Consider the following 18,137-nt stretch of genomic DNA (forward strand, 5'->3'; position numbering starts at 1 on the left):
GAACAAAGAATACGACTTCCTTGCAGGTTAGATCTCCGATGCTACGGTTCAAGCCCAAACAAAACGCCTGCCTGGCGCAATGGTTAACATATGATTCCTTCAAACCGTGGTAGGATAGAGAGTGTTCTGATGCTCATGCGGAAAAGTACGAAGTATACAAAGAATTTCGGATACGTGGTGGTGGAACTTCGAAAAACTTAGAGCGTTAAACGGTTTAGAGCGTTAAATGGTTTAAAAACCTGCTTAAGGCGAAAAAAGCGACTACTGGCGTCGGTTTGTCGATGATTTATCAAGAGAGACATCGATGAGTTCTCTATAGAGCACAACTAAAAGAATGAGTAATTGAAATGTTACTAATGAAAGAGATGAATATTCGGCGCGATGAGTTTTTGATTTCTCCTTTTACGACGGTGGGATTCTTAGTTGCACTCTTGTATACAAGGATAATGCTCCTGAGCCATACAGAATAAAATTCAACTTATTGAAGCATATGCCTGACCCAGCCAAAAGACATTTGTTGAAATTGTTCAATAGGTTTCTTGAGCATAACATTGTTCTTCGTATTATTGCTATTTACAAACTTGTGAAAACTAACCTCCGACTACAATTCTTATCGGCCGATTGAAATGATTTCCTGTATTTGGAAATTAATGGAGAAAATAATCGTATTTCAATAATTGAGTTGGGGCTAGCGGCTTGCTATCAGATGCTCAATTTGGCTTTCGCAAAGGCAAAGAGACGTACGATTGTTTTGCGCTACCTTTATGAGAAATTTAACTCGAATGAGCTTATAAAGAGCAAATCGCATCAGTATTCTTAGACATTAGGGGGATTTCGATTCTGTATCAATTGAGGTTTTCTTGGATTAGCTTCATCAACGCAGCCTTTCGCCAATTCTGAGAAACTATTTATACAATTTGTTATCAGAACGATACAGGAACTTCTTTCAAGGCAATTTTTCTTCTAGACTAAACTACATGGGTCTTCCATAAGGATCATATTTAAGTCTCCTTTGTACAATTTCTACATCAATGACATTGACCAAAAACTTGCCTATTGATGCTCACTAAGCCAACGTGCACACGCACATCTGTCGCATGTATAGATTTGAAAAGACCTTTGCAAGATATCTTGGACAATTTGTCCATTTGGGCTGTAAGCTGGGTATCGAGCTTGGTCAGTTTACTAGGAAGCGTGATCCAGCTCAACTCCAGCTTTTGCTAATGAGTGGATTAATCGCCCAAGTTTTGACATTTAAGTACCTAGGGGTCTGGTTTGACTCTAAAGACACTTGAGGAGGACACACGAGGAATCTGACAGAATAATTTTTCTTAGCACAATAACTGGACCTTGGTGGGGTGCTCACCCAAGAAACCTAATAAGGTTGTATCAAACAACAATACTATCGGTGATGGAATAGGGGTGTTGTTGTTTCCGTTTCGCCGCGAACACTTGTATGATATAATTGGAACGAATACAGTATCGTTGCTTGAGTATTGCCATAGGCTGACCCACAAAATTAATCTCGACGTGCTAGCAGGTGTACCTCCGCTAAAAGACCGTTCGCCTAATGTCCAGGTTAATGTCCAATCGCTATACGTTCGAGACTAAGCCCTTTCGTATTGGAAGTATTATCTTTGCGTTTGTGGCGAGGGTTATCAAGACATAGAGCACGTTGTTTGGTCATGTGCGAAATATCGATTATCTTTAGCAGGCAACCTAACGCCTGAGTCATTAGCTAGACACTAAATCCAAAAATGACACATAATTTAAATGGTGTTTTTATCATTTTTTTCCAAATTGGAAAAATGTTCAGAAATCACTATGCAATATTTTTTCTTATTGGAGAAAAATTTTGGTTAAATTTTTTTCCCCACTAAGTTGTTTAAATCCACCTTTGCGCGTGAATGTGCGCAAAACCTATAACTAAATTAATTAAGGAATTTGCGTTTCGACTCCGTCTCATCAGAAGTCGAAACGTAAATTCCATAACTAATTTAGCACAACAAATCGTTGACAGTCTTGTTTATTTTAGTTGCATTTGGTCTACAATTTAGTGTTTAAAATAATTTAGTCATGTTTTCGACAACAAGTAGAGAAATTTTGTAAATTATGCATGCTTCTAGCTCATCAGTCACATAATTGAGGTGAAATGGAGCCTATAGAATCGTCGGCTACTTATCATACTGAATAGGGATTTTTTTACATTAAGTAACACCAATATTGAGCCACGTCTGAAACGATGATTTTTTTGGCAGCTAGTTGCATGAAATTTGCTTGACCAAACGTTTATAATTTAATGTTTATAATGAAAATTTTAAAATTTGAACACCTTACTCAAGCGTGTATCTTTCATAAAACTGTAAAGAAAACTTGACAAATTCAAATAAAACTCGAATATATGTTAAGTCAGTCGTCATAAAGCCCCAATTAAAAAAAATGCGAAAACACCCTTTATGTGTATGGTCAAAACGACTGGACGAGACTGACGTCCCGGTGGTTCATAAGCTATAATTTTTACTGATGAGGTCGAAATCGAATGCACTGAAATCAGTATATCCAAATGGGTCCAAATCGACTAAAAATTGTTATAATTATGAGGTTATCTTGTTTTCGGGTACCAGGGCACCTTGTCGATCTGTTAAAAGTGTTTTTGGACACATAACGGTTAATTGATTTATCGGTGATAACGATGGACATATTCCAAGCATAAAGCAGCTCAATTTTTCTTTGGTATAATTTTAGATATGCATTTTTCAATTATTTTTTAATCTAGCATCTTTTTGCCATCTTTTTGTCGAAAGAAAGTTGACTACTTTGAAAACAAACATTATCCCGATATAATTTACCTGCTGACGACTTGTGTAGCATAAATAGAATATCATGAAATTATAATAGAGATATAGAAATAATTTATCCACGCATTTGAGCGCTCAATTGTAATCCACAAAACTCCAAAATCCACAGTTTTTTTTGCTAATCCATAAATTAGAACGTATTATCTGCATTTGCTCAGGTTTCTCCTGCACCTTGTCAATATAGCACATCTTCCATATCTTGCTCAAACATCATATCCGAATCAAAACTTTTCCATTGCACAATCTGTCATTTGTCTTCGGCCCGAGCCTCCAGCTTCACTCCTAAGACCCCAACTTTTAATCCATCTCCAGCTTTGCCTATTTCCTTCTCAATTTTTTTTCCTTGCTGTTTCAGCCACCAAAAAGCTCGTCTCATTTCCACTTCCTTTTCATCATTTACTATCTCTTTCTTTATCTTTCGCTTCGTTTCGTTTTCATTTTGGCCACCACGTTCACGCAAAGCGCCTTATTTCTGGCTTTTGTGTTATTATTAATCCATTCAGGCACTCCTTGGAGTCCACCTTTTCCCCCTCCCCTTCGGTCCCACTGCTGCTGGCTCTCCAACGACAGCAGTCTGCATTCCCCACATCGACAGTTCGCTGCCCCGTTGGCCCCATCAGACGCGGATTCGGCTACGAATTCGATGTGTTAACTTAATGTGCGCCGCGTCGCGTCGCACCGTCGTGCGTTATGTAAGGGTGAAATTTTTTTTTAATGCTTCTTTCACTTCACTTTTCACCGCCGTCACCATCATCATCGTCAACATCCACCACACCACACCGACCGTGCCGCCAGTGGCAACATTCATCTCTCTGTCTCACACTTGAATCACCGCGCACCGAACCGCTGCCACCGCCACCGCCACCGCACGCACATTCAGACGGATGATCGTCCGAAATGGGCAACTTTCGGTGGTGGTGATTTTTTACGAATCGCCATAGAAGAAGGGGGCCGAATTTCTTTTTCTTCCGCCAGCCGAGTGGCAAGTTTTCGCTTTTTTTCTTACTTGGAAATCACTACTTTTGCATCATAAATGACGCTGATAAAACACTCGCGGAAGAGATGTTATGACAGCGAACCACTGTTATTTCACTGAAATTTGTCGGGCTTTGATGGCTCTTAGGTGGCTTCAACATTGTTAACTTCCCCACAAAATTACTAATAAAATGGAAAGGATTCAAGCTGGAGGCCGGTCACAGAAAGAACCCCAAATAACGAACACTTACACATTTTCACCCAGCTTCTGGCTAAGCCATGTAATCCAGCTGTTGTTGGTAAATCTCCGCTAAATTCACGACTTTTTTAAGCACAGTTGTTTACCGAATACGGGGGAGAAGCGGAGAATGTCCTCCACCTCGAAGGCACTGATCACTGGGGCTATGGGAAAAACCCTCTTCCGGGAGTGTTTCCACCGGATGTACAAGGCGCCCGGATCGCGGTCCCAAAAGGGTTAACAAAACGATTCCACCGGGCCCGAAAACGAACAAAAAGCGCAACAATATCGAAACCCCCGAGAGATGCGTTCAATACGAAGTACGGCGAAAGACTGGTCATAGAGAAACAGACAAAACATAATATTTCCACAGCAACTTCGAAGGCTGCGCAACATAGACCGACGGGGTGGGAGGGGAGGCTTCAGCGGGGTTCGCTTTTTCGGTTTCTCTTTACCGCGGCCGTTTTTCTTTTGCAGCCCTGCTATTCACGCTTTTCGGTTCGGGCTCTCCGTTTCTCCCCAGCATTGCTATAGAGTTGTGCATCTAGCTCTAATTTAGCTCATATTCACTCTCCAAGAAAACGTCACTCTCTCCATTTTTTTGGTCTCTTTGCTCTTTTTCTCTTATTTTCGGTACGGTAGTCTGAAAAAAATGACGAACCGCGCGCACACATACCACCCACCACCCACTTTTCCATCTAAAAATGGTGCACTGCTGCTGTTGCACCGGTATGCTGCTCACGCTCTCCTATGCTGTTATGCTTCAGGAGAGTAAACTGTAAGCTCCGAGAGCTATTGTTGTATAGTGTACGGTGCTACCACGAGGTACTCCAGGCGCGAGCACGCGGCTTATGTTGACGTTTTTTTGCTTTTCCAGCTTGCATGTGTTTATTAAAAGTTAACCGTTGCATGTAATATCATTGATTACTGTACGCGTTTGTGATGCATTGCCACGAGGGAGCTTGAGTGCTTTGACGGTGTGGGTATATTAATGAAATTGGTTCACTTGTTTCTCTGGTTATTATGTGACGGATAGTTAAGAATGCTGCCTTCGCTGGCATTAATCATAGATCGCCGGTTATTTTAATCGATAATTATCATTACGATTTTTATTTTCAAAGATAAAACTGCCACTTGAAATGACCACATAGTGAACTTATTGGAATACACATACCTAAGATAAATTTACAAAAAATCTTCGCAGCAATCTCATTTAAGAAGCATTCTGACGAATTAGTACTTATTACCCTTAACGACGTGTGTCTTTGCATTGATTGTTATCTAAAGGCTAACTAAAACTAAAAGATTTTTTTTAACTAATGGTAAATTCTTCTAACAATTCCAGTACACCACATCATCACGAAAAAATAACGACCTCCAAAGAATTTCATTGCTAGTAATGGGTAGTAACAAACTCATAACTAAACCAATTACTCTATTGGATGGATTCATTACAGTTTGTATTCGCGAGAAAATGATTTTTTGTTGGTATCTAACGGAGAAAACAGATCGAAATGGTGAGTTAAATGCAAATAATTTTGTGAAAAATTCACCCCAGAGACAGAGTTCGAACCTACAACCCTTGGGACTCTGGCCCAATGCACAAACCCTTATGCTATCCCTGGGCTATGATGACATCTCAGCAGAAACACATGATCGTCGCATTAGTGACAGTGATCTACCACAGCCTCGAAAGTGAAAAGTCCACGTGCTTTGACCAGGGTCGCCGAGAGGGAGGTGGGGACGGGGTGTTTCCCCCCGGGCCCGGAGTTTTGAAGGGGGCCCGGATTTTTAACGGAAACTAAAATTTTAGTCAATACTTTCAAAAAAAAATTCAATATCTTGTGTATGATTTTAAAACCACTGCATATTAGATATCAAATATATGTATTTGTACCCAATTAGAAGATCAGACCAGGGCAGGCATAGCGTAGCTGGTACATCGATTGCCATGTACGCAGCTCATCTGGGTTCGATTCCTAGGAATGGAGAATTTTTAAAGAAAAATTTTCTAACTTGAATGAAAAAGTGAATGGCCCAAAGATTAAATTTTTTTTAATCGAAAAAAATAGATCATACTTGCTAAGGGGAAAAAAATTAATGATTTGATTAGAAGCCATGAGGTTGTCTTTAAATTTCGTCAATATGAAATCGATTTTTTGATTTATTGTCGTGTCTTCGCAACTGCTGGGTAATTATCAAAAGTAATTAGAAAGAAAAAGAAAACTTCTCAACCTTCTATTTAGGGTTGCCACACCGGTTTTTTGAGGCAAACTTCCGGGTCTTTGTTCATGTAATTCGGATTTCGCCCGGATGAATCCAGTGGATTATTTTGCAATTTTGCAATTTTTTCCTCATCAGGAACTCTCAGCATCATTTTATAAATCGTCTAGCACAAAATCATCATGAACATCATTCTCGGGTTGCAGACCCTAATCGATAAGTAGGGCCCCTCTCGGTGTTGGCCAATATATATATATATATATATATATATATATATATATATATATATATATATATATATATATATATATATATATATATATATATATATATATATATATATATATATATATATATATATATATATATATATATATATATATATATATATATATATATATATATATATATATATATATATATATATATATATATATATATATATATATATATATATATATATATATATATATATATATATATATATATATATATATATATATATATATATATAAAGTGCTCACCACCATTTGGGTTCAGACTCACTTTACCCCACAGGACCTTCACTTCAATGGATCAACGGATTATATGCTCCTCACAAAGATTCTTGAAAGACACTGAAATGTCATTTTACGCCCCGCGTTTGTTTACTGTAGAGCAGAGCACAGTTCGCTTGGGTTATCTTTCACAGCGAGAGTGGCTGCTGCCTTTTGATTTTTTGCAGATATTCAAGGATGTGAAGTACTGCCCCCACTAAATCAACAAAACTCTTCACAAATGCGAAAAAATACACCTAAATGCTCTACCACAACAATACACTCTGCGGTGAATGTGAAGAATATTTGATATATTTTGAATAAGAAATAAAGCGGAGCCTATTTAGCTTTTATGAATGTTTTCGAAACCGGCATAGCGTAAAATCCAACCACAACCCTTATTTGTAATTTGATCCATGTTTCGCTATTTTCTCCATTTTTACATGGATTTTTTAAAATTTTGTTAAAATTTCGTTGATCAATTTTTTTCAGCTCTTAAAAAAGCACTGTTTTTGGGCGACTTAGTGGAATGTTATTTTAAACACTTTTATTTTTTGTTGTCTTTCTCATATTGATACAAACACTGATGAAGGCATATTGATACAGACGCTGATGAAGGCTGCAAGCCGCGGTATATCTGCAATTTCAACATTCTGCTTTTCTTTTATCTATTTTCATTGTTACCATATTTTCATTTTATCCTGCTTTTCACGCTGTTTATTTTTGCATTTTTATCTTAATTTATACTCATTGCTGAGTATTTTCATTTTATTTGCAATTTTTCCATTCTATTTTATTTTTTCTGTTGTTTCATATTTTAATACCCTGCTTTTTCATTTGATTCTTTTGTCATTCCATCAACATTTTAAAATTAGTCTATTAGTTTCATTCATTCTTATTATTCCCTTTTTTTATTTTCTTTTTTCTCTATATATTTTTGCATTATTCCTTTTTTAAATTCATTTCAAAATGTCTCATTGTCCCTTTATCTACATTTCTCGTATTTTGGTACATGTTTTCTAGTTTTTAGCTTTCCGTTTTCCGTAGGTTTATTTTTTCTCATTGCTAATTTATTATAATTTTTTTTACACATGTTCCTTAATCTTTCATTTTGTTCATTTTTGTCATTTTTCCATATAACCTATTTTGAAAGTGTTTTTTTCTGTTGGCCATTTTCTAATAGGTTTGTTTTTTCATTTTTTTATTTTTCTAGAAAACATTAGATTTATTTTTTTATGCCATTATGCGCATTTTTTCTTCGTTTTACATTTAGGCTGTTGTTTGAATTTCTGTCAAGTTTCATTTCTAATGTTGTTTTCCATTCTTTAAATAATCTAATCTATTTTTTCAATTTCTTCTTGTTATTTCTTTCAATTTTGTGTGTTTCAATGGTATACCATTTTAGTTTTATACAATGGTATACCATTTTGTCCGTTTTTGTTAAATTCATTTTTTTTAAATTTCTTTGTTTATTTTATTTTTGTTTTTTATATCTATTCTTCTACTTTTATGCATTCTTAACGCTTTATTCACTTTTTCTATCGCTTTAAATATTTCTTGTTTTTAATGTTGAATATATTTTATTATTTTCGAGCTTTTCAGTTTTATTCATTTTTATTTTATATCAGTGTTCGTATTTTTTTAGTTGTTTTTTTTCCATTTTATTTGATTCTCAAAATTTTTTAACATTTTCCGTTTTTTTATAATTTTCACCATTTGTTCAACAATGTTCGACTTTTTTAATCTTTGCAATTTGATTGTCTAGTTTCCTGTTTTCTTTTATCGATTCTTACAGGTTTTGTTTTGGTTTTTGTTTTCGATTATACATTTTTGCCTTTCTCATATAGAAAGGTTATGCAATCACTCTGAAAAACGTCAACTTAATCCCGGCCCGGAGGGCCGAGTGTCATATCCCATTCGACTCAGTTCGTCGAGATCGGAAAAAGTCTGTATGTGTGTGTGTATGTGTCAAATAATGTCACTCATTTTTCTCAGAGATGGCTGGACCGATTTGCCCAAACTTAGTCTCAAATGAAAGGTGCAACCTTCCCATCGACTGCTATTGAATTTTGGATCGATCGAAATTCTGGTTCCGGAATTACGGGTTTAAGAGTGCGGCCACACAGAAATTTCTCATATAAACTATAGGAAAAATTAAAAATAGAATTTTTATTTTTGATGTTAAATGTCTTCAAGGTGCATGAAACGTCGAGATTTGATGGAAACTCGAAAAAAAATTTGACGACTATTCACTTTTTTGGATTTTGGCACATTTTTGCCTTTCTCATATAGAAAGGTTATGCAATCACTCTGAAAAACGTCAACCTAATCCCGGCCAAATTTTTTTTTGACTCGCATAGGGTTTCTGGATTTTAACAGGGGCGTAGTTGATGCTTTAAGGAGAGGGGTTACACCCCCCCCCCCCTCTACCGCTCACTCCCCTCTCTTAAAAATCTCCTTAAATCATCCCTCAGCCCTCATACCCATCCACATCAACCCCATCATCTTTAAACCATCACTATATCACAAAGCAAACCAATTTAAGCTGGGGAGTCGTTCGTTCATGGAACTTTCGCCCACCTCACATACCCACCCCCGCATGACAAAATGAGTTAGCAAGCAGATAACATTGATTTAATACTGATTAGGCTAATGAAGTACGATATTTTTTTGTTTCAAGTGTTTCACCGTCGACACGTAGCTCATCAAGTTCATGGCTGGCAAGCTATTGTGTATAAATGCAAAGTGTGCTAAGAATGTAATGGACATTTCCACAACTATGTTGAACATAAAAAGCCTCCGTGCTATAGTCTAGAGAAATGAAAAAGGCACAATTGCACCGCTAGGTGGATTAAAATAGGTTTTGACAATTGACTTTAATTTGTTTATGTGGTTGATTTTGCGATTTTTAGTTTTTCTGTACACACTTTCAATATAAAGTTTTCCCTTTTATTTTGTTTTTTTGTACAATTGAACAAAGGATTGTTTTGAATTTTTTTTTGTTTAAATAATGTTTATAATTTTTGCAATTATGTACTATATTGTTAATCTTTCCATTTCTTTACTTTTACTAATACTATTGACGAAAAATTCCTCTTCAAAGTCACCAAAACGTACTAAGATGTATTCAAAATACTATAGAGTATTAACAGCCCTCCGTTTTTACCGTCATTGGCACTACAAACAACTAGAGCAAAAAACTGGTACATAACAATATAATTTCAGTGTAATATAGGTACATAATATCAGTAAATACAATGGATTTCAAACTTTAACTTTGTGATGCACGGGCAATATACAGTGGTAGGGGCCCGTACGTTGGACCCCCGGGCCCGTATTTTCTATCTACGGCCCTGGCTTTGACCTAGTCGGCTTTATATCTAGTTCCACCATCACGAACATCCTTTTTTGTAAAAGGCTATACTAAATAGTGGTAATAAATTGTTCAACGCCAAATAATAATAAAAGGAATTTTTAACAGTGTGGCGACGGCCTTTGACTTCAACCGGACGCGGAATGCTATAAAAGCGAAAATGTTGTCAATTTTAAAATGTAATTAGTTTAAGCAACCACCATTGGGGCCAAGGGGCTTGTTGGTGAAGGTAATAAACATAAACATAAAAGGTGTTTGACAAAATCGATCATTTTGACTTGCCTATTCGATATTTGTAGAATTTTTATTTTATTTTCATACACTAATTGGTGCTATTTTTCTCGGCTATATTTGCTGGAAAAGTGAAATTTTCTATTCTTTCAATTCCTTTATTTATCACAAAAATGAAGCTTTGACTATCGATAAGAATTTCTTTTTTTTATTTCGATTATAGAGGTTTTAACCTTATGGTCATTCGCCTCTTCGGGTTAGAAAAGTCTCTTATGAAAAATTTCTAACCCTATGTGCGGGGTCGGCACTCGAACCCAGGTGCGCTGCGTACAAGGCAATCGATTTACCAACTACGCTACGCTCACCCCTCGATAGATAAGAATTGAATTTTATATTTTCATTGGTGACGAATTTCGCGCCAACTTGAACAAATGTTGACAGCACCCTCTCTGATTTTAATGAAACTTTCTGTACATGAGAACTTTATTAGAAAAAGCCACATTGCATACTTTGTTTTTCCAAAAATGATCTAGACTGTCTCAAACATTTTTACCATTTTTTTTCAAATGGCTATAGTCTAAAAATGACAATTTCTACAAAAAAAATGTTGTCCAATTGTTGAATAAAAATATTGAATAAATTCTTCATCGACTCATACACTGAAAAAAAAAACGATTTTAAAAATTTAAAGTCGTTAAAAAAACCCATCTTTGATTTGGATGAAATTTTGTTCCAAGATAGGTTTTTATGTTCCCTAACTACCGTCCAAAATTTAAGTAGGGCAATTTCAAGAACAAAAAGTTATTCGAAAAAAAAAAACTTTTCCTTGTCCAAACTGATTTTTTTTCGATGTATTTTTATCGAAAACTAAACCAATAAAAGTCATAATCATTTCAGAATTCAATTTCGCAATTGCTAGTTGCCTGATACATGAAAAAAGTATCAGTAACGAATGTGGTATATAATCATAGCAAACTTGAATGTATACTTTCATATGAGCACAATAATTAATTATCACTAATAGACTTCTACTTTTTCATTTCTTAAATAATTAGCACGATGACGAAGTCGATCGATAAATCGACACACAATGACCTCCACTGCTAGCCGTGTCCAACAACCCCGCCATTAAGCTGTGGAATAATGGTTGCAAACATGGCCCATAGCAAAAATCAATTCACATCGACCCGTGAGTCGGCCACGCCAGCGCGCACCGACCACTCATAAAAAAGGCCTATGAGCTCCCTCGGTCTTCTCGATGCATTACTATCGAGGCGTAATGCAATAACCATCTTAAAACAATTGTCTGTCAGTGGTTCTTTAGCACTATGCGCGCAATATGCTTGCTGAAGTTTGCAATACCGTCAAACCCTTCAAACTAGGGGGGAATACAAGGTAGCCTCTCTTATATAGAAAGGTTATGCAATCACTCTAAAAACCGTCAACCTAATCCCAGCCCGGTAGGCCGAGTATCATATGCCATTTGACTCAGTTCGCCGAGATCGGAAAATGTCTGTGTGTGTATTAGACTGGTTCAATTTTTGACTTTTAGTTCCACCAGGCTCTACTGATTCCTTTAATGGCCCTTAGTAATTGTGCAAATTTTGGTACCGATCGGTTGTGTCTACGGACCCTCCAAAAATTTCAAAGTTTAAATGGGAGTTTGTATGGAAAATCGGTTAACATTAAAAATAAATTCTTAAAAAATAACCTCATCAATCAATTAATCAGAATACTAGTTATTTCTAAAGGTATTCTTCTACTGAACACATTCGGGGAACATTGTAAGTTTATGAAAATTCGTTGAGAAAAGTTATTAACTAAAGAAGCAGTATGACTTCAAAACAAGTGGATTTTATTAGTAACCATAGCAACCCTATTTGAATAGCTGTATCTGCCATACGCGAGCGGTGGGTGGCAAGTCCAGTTTACTCTTGTATAACGATGTAGCTATTCAAACAGGGTTGCTATGGTTACTAATAAAATCCACTTGTTTTGTAGTCACACTGCTTCTTTAGTTAACTCTTACGTCCTCTACCCCCATTTCATTAAAAATATTAAATTTCAAAATAATGGTGCTCAGCCGGGTTCCAACCAAACTTGATGCGGTTTTTTAGAAACGATCACAAAATTTGTCTAGTTTTTGGAACCAAGACCATCTTTCCGGAAATGACCGTAGTTCCGGATATATTGTTGGGAGTACTGGGGTTACCCCCCCTTTCCGAAAAACGAAAAACTTTCATACCGGTGTTCAAACCCGTCTTGTGACACATAAAACTTCATGATTTTGCAAAACAAATGCATTGGAAAACATTCTGAGGGTTTTGGTCGAATTGGCCACACCCCAGGGTATTCCGGGAACATGGTTCCTCCGTCAAAAAGAACACTTTTCGATCGGTTATAAAACCCACCTGGCGGCATTCTTCAATGATTTTGCAATACAAGTACCGTGGAGGACATTTTGAGGGTTTTTTGGTCGAATTGGCCACATCCTAGGGTATTCCGGGAACCTGGTTCATCCGTCAAACGTGTTTTTATCGTGAACGCAACCTGAATTTTTACCTGAATTTCATTCCTCCGAAAAAGAAAACTCTTTTTGAACGGTTTTAAAACCTGTTTGTCTCGCGTGTGAACATTCGACACTCATTGAAGTTCTTTAGATTTCACTGGGTAAATTATTTGATTTAGAGATTCACCAAAACCTAACTTACGTCATATCGAACTTGAAGATTTTACGCTATAACATGTCCTCCACTGTACTTGTATTGCAAAATCATGAAGTTTGACATGCCGCAAGGTGGGTTTTATAACCGGTCCAAAAGTGTCCTTTTTGACGGATGAACCAGGTTCCCGGAATACCCTGGGGTGTGGCCAATTCGACCAAAACCCTCAGAATGTTTTCCAATGCATTTGTTTTGCAAAATCATGAAGTTTTATGTGTCACAAGACGCACACCAAAAAAATATGAATTTTATCATTGACGTAATTGTAAACATGACACAATTCAACAAACCGTAATTCACGAAATGACAAAACATTACCGTGTTCCGCTTAATTTTACATGAAACGTATACTTTACATGCGCAATGACATAAAATTACACTTACTGCCATTCAGAACAAACGCCATATGTGGAGTAAAATTACATGATTTACGAAATTCAATGTCATGTAAAATTAAAATTAAACGTAAAACTAAGTCATTTTTGATGCTCGTATATGTCAGGGTCAGAAGACGTAAATTTACACGATTTTTTCTAGGTGTGCGGGTTTGAACACCCACACCAAAAAATAATGAAATTTAAACGACATGTAAATCAATACGAATGTAAACATACAACGATTGAATCAAAAATTTGATTGAAAATTAAGTTAAAATCAATTGGAGCATCAAACAGCATACAATTTTACACTTTCATTCGTGTAATATTACATGTCGATCATTTTACAGCAGTTTTCGAGTAAAAATACATTGAAGTGCATTGGTTTTCCATTTATAGAAACTGTAATTTTCAATCCACGTGCAAAATTCTAATAAAATTCGTTGAAGAAAGCACGACAAGTCGTGTGTATTTGTGGTGGAACTTAATTTTACATTTATTTTCATGCTCCTAATATGTGCATGAAAATAAACTTAAAATAACAAAATATTTTTTTCTGTGCCGGTATGAAAGTTTTTCGTTTTTCGGAAAGGGGGGTAACCTCAGTACTCCCAACAATATATCCGGAACAACGGTCATTTCCGGAAAGATGGTCTTGGTTCTTAAAACTAGACAAATTTTGTGATCGTTTCTAAAAAACCGCATCAAGTTTGGTTGGAACCCGGCTGAGTACCATTATTTTGAAATTTAATATTTTTAATGAAATGGGGGTTAAGAGTTAATGCAGTGACATTATTTTTATAGGTATATTATTATGATATATTGATTTGTTACATTCTTATCATAAATAATGTAAGCAGTATTTTTTGCGCCATAACCAGTATAACCTTAATCTTACAAAAGAGCTAAATTTTCACTAGATTTTTGGGCTTCAAACATACAGTTGCTTTCGGTGACGCCACGAGTATAATTATATGAGAAGTCTTTTATCTCACTACTAGGTGAATTACTTGTTGATCTGTGTATTTATATACCATCCAACATTTACCTCATGATTGAACGCAATGCCTAATCCAAGGGATAAATACTAGAACTCACTGTTTCTTTATCAACACATTATTTTGTCTGTGAAGTGAACTTGTATATTGATTTTTGAGAAATAGTTCATTTATTATAAAGGTAATTCACAAAATGTTCTCAACATCGAGTTCCTTGAATCACGTAGATGTGTTTTCATACCCCGATATTCAAAATCGGTTTAGTTTTGCCCCTAAAACACCAGTAAAGCAATACTCTGTATGAAACAATCTCATTTTTAGTTAGTGGAAATTGGTAAGCGAGGACTAAAAATACAAAATGACCAATATCTCCGCCGCTCGTGCACGGATTTGCGGGAGAATAATGTATTGTTCGAAAGTTATTTGCAAAAAACCTGCTGTATTTTGACAAAATCGCCCATATCTCAGAAAGTAAACAATATATCGAAAATCAAAAATAATAGTGTCAAATGGCAACGTCAGGCCTTTTATTTGAAACTAGTTTCATTAAGATTGGTTCAGCCATTGCTGAGATAATTACATGACATTTTGTACATACACACATACACACACACATATAGACATTGTCTCAATTTGTCGAGCTGAGTCGATTGCTATATGAGACTCGGCCCTCCGGGCCTCGGAAAAAGTTTTCAAAGTTTGAGCGAATCCTATACATTTCTTTTGTAAGAAATGTAAAACATCAAATGTAAATTCAGCATGTCAAAAATATCCAACGGTGAAGTTGTAATCAAATAATTTTTATATGGAAACTCGTAATTATAACATCGTTACTCTGTGTACCTCAAAATTTAATGCCGTGTACCTTTTTTGATTATGATCAACATTGATGAAAGTTGCATAATGGCTACAGGTTCCCGGATAAAGTTATTTATCGTCGAAGTTCAAAATAATTTTTGAATATGTCCTATTCTCAGCATGTGGAAAAGGGGAAGTAGGATATAATGTTATATTAGAATATCTGTTTACCACAAAGTTGGATCAATTTTGCAGTCTTCTGCAATGTTGATCTTTTCATCTTTAGCTTTACATGCATCTGAAGAATTTTAGGATACATAAGATTAGACTGGCATTTTTACTGAATTTATTGCTTCTATTGCCGATATTTCATATATGTTTACATACGAATTTAAAAACTCTTGTGAGTGAAAGTAAATTTTTGTGCCGATCTACTGTACGTAGCTAACCCACGCTTGGGATTGTTTCACCTTTCCTAAACAAAGAAATTTCTTCAAAGAATCATGAATAATTTTCGAACGCATTAACATTAATAATATTACTAGAAGGCTTTTCTGCAGATCAACCGTTGTAGGATTCGTTTCTTGCAGCCTTAGTTGGAATGTGTTTTGCCACCCCTCTCTCTAAGTGTTAGTAGGTGGAGGAATTAGAGCTGCACTTATCCTTTACGCAGTAATTGGCAGCAAAGTCTGTTGGAATAGAAGACCAAATTCCATCATAGAATGTGGTATCAAATCTTTGGAGTTGATTAGAATTAGAATCAAGCTTGCTCAGTACTGGATTCTCATTACGTACATCATAGACGAATAGATCGAAATTCAACTGTGATAAATCTAAATAAATTAGTTCAAAATCACGGCTCAAACTATATAGCACTAAGCTGTGTTCCACCGTGGGATATAATACCGCATCAGATCTATATTGCGCTCAGCAAAAAAAAAATGCTGCCTATAAAAAATCACAATTAACTTCTGTCCGGAATTGGGAGCAGCACGGCGCCCTCCGTTCTAGAGCCACACGCCGCGCAACGGTCGAGCGATTTAACTGAAGAAGTAAGACACGCCATTATAGGGCAGCAACCAAAGGGAGCTAAACTATCCTGCATTAGCCGCGAAACAGCAACGAAATAAAAAAAAATGAACAGAACCTATAACCATTCCATATGATTATGATCATCATTATGATTGTACTTTACTGTACTTTATGCTGTCTTCTTTTCTCACCCGGCACGGCGGCACAGTGTCAGAGATGGGAGGCCTTCTCAGTCACTCCCCCACCCTCCCCTTGACGACGGAACCGCCACTCCATCGCCATCGTGCCGCCGTTGCCCGGTTTACCGTGTTCCACAGCTAGTGGGTAGGTTCTTTCTTGGCATCCGCCTGATGTTCTTCGCGGGTTTCGTCCACGGCATTAGGTTGGTAGGTAGGTATGTACATAATAATAATAATACCGTATGCTTTATGATTGCCAGCCAAGCCAGCCTGAGAGGCCTTACCGGCGCGGCGGTCTATGTGGAGATGATGATACTTCCCGCGGCCCTCCCGTGGCACAGTTGTTCCATGCTAACTTGAATCGTGGAGTACCATGTAATCTAACCAACAACAGAAACGCCGAGCGGATTAGGCTGGAAGAAGATGTTCGTTTTTGGGACTGTAGTGCTCTTGTAGCAGTGTATTGTTCAGGCTACAGCTGGGGACGTAGAAGCAAGTGAGTTCGGGTGTGGGGAGCTGTCAACAACATATCTGTGCAATACCGTTTGTTTATGTTTTATTGTTGTTTGTGTCCCCCGTTGACCATTTGACCGTAGATTGTGTCACGTTATTTGTCATTTCTTTTTTGAGAGAACCAGTAATTCTCCGGGAATGAATGATATGAGCATATTATGAGAACTGTTATGAAGAGACCGCCGATTTGCAATTTCAAAATGGATATGGGTTTTGGAATTTGCTTAGTGAAGTTAAAAGCTATCGGTAATAAAACTTTTCAAGATACACAAACAAAGCTAAATGCGTTAACACAGAGACTTTCTGCATCTTTCTTCACCGAAAAAAAATCTAGCCATCATCTTTACAGCTATCGATATTACCTCTGACGTCAGCCTTCCACTCCAATGGAAATCGACTGCATTAACTGCAATCTGAATTGGCCGACCTCTTGTCTGCTTGTACGGTACAAATACATGGGATGGGAAGTACAGTTTGGCCTGAATTTATTGTTGTAACCGGGCTGGAAGAGCTTTTGCCAACAACCGGGCGGTCGACTCATAAACTCCGTCAGTTCCGCGAACAGCATGTCGCTTAACGGCATAATCCAGTTATTAAAAATTGTCATGCCGCTCGGGTCTGGTAATGAGTAATCGACGTCGGAAGCCGAGATGGCACATTCCCGCACTTCCACTGCTGTGGTGCGGAACAGCCAGGGCTATAAAGTCGAAATTAATTACGATTAATTTCGGATCTTTATTTCGCCATTGTAAGTACGTTTCTGCGACCGGGAACGGAAGGTAGTTAATAGCTTTCCAGAATTATACCACCCATTCTGCGGTGGAAGGTGAAGAATATTGTATGTGGTTGTACGCGATATTTTTGATGCTACTCTAAACTCCAGAATGGAACCAGGCATAGACAAAAGTACAGTATTTTATTTGTAAAAGTCAGTCCAGTTTTGTATTTATAGCTGGAAAAGGCTTGCGTAAAACATTTTGGTTGTTTAAATATATTCGATGTTGGTGATTTAAAAAATGTAGGTACAACGGTGAGAGAAGTTCTGGCGCTTTAGGAAAACTATCGACAATAAATTGAGTATGT

The 18,137-nt window shown here is 36.8% G+C and overlaps 1 protein-coding gene across 1 annotated transcript in view; it reads right to left on the reverse strand.

The window, feature by feature from the left end:
• The window catches only part of LOC131679830 (probable serine/threonine-protein kinase roco5), a 567,409-nt gene that overhangs the window by 411,062 nt on the left and 138,210 nt on the right, over positions 1–18,137 (reverse strand). The gene's annotated exons all lie outside the window — the stretch shown is intronic.

Source organism: Topomyia yanbarensis, chromosome 2 (assembly GCF_030247195.1).
Source record: "Topomyia yanbarensis strain Yona2022 chromosome 2, ASM3024719v1, whole genome shotgun sequence".
Taxonomy (NCBI): Eukaryota; Metazoa; Arthropoda; class Insecta; order Diptera; family Culicidae; genus Topomyia; species Topomyia yanbarensis.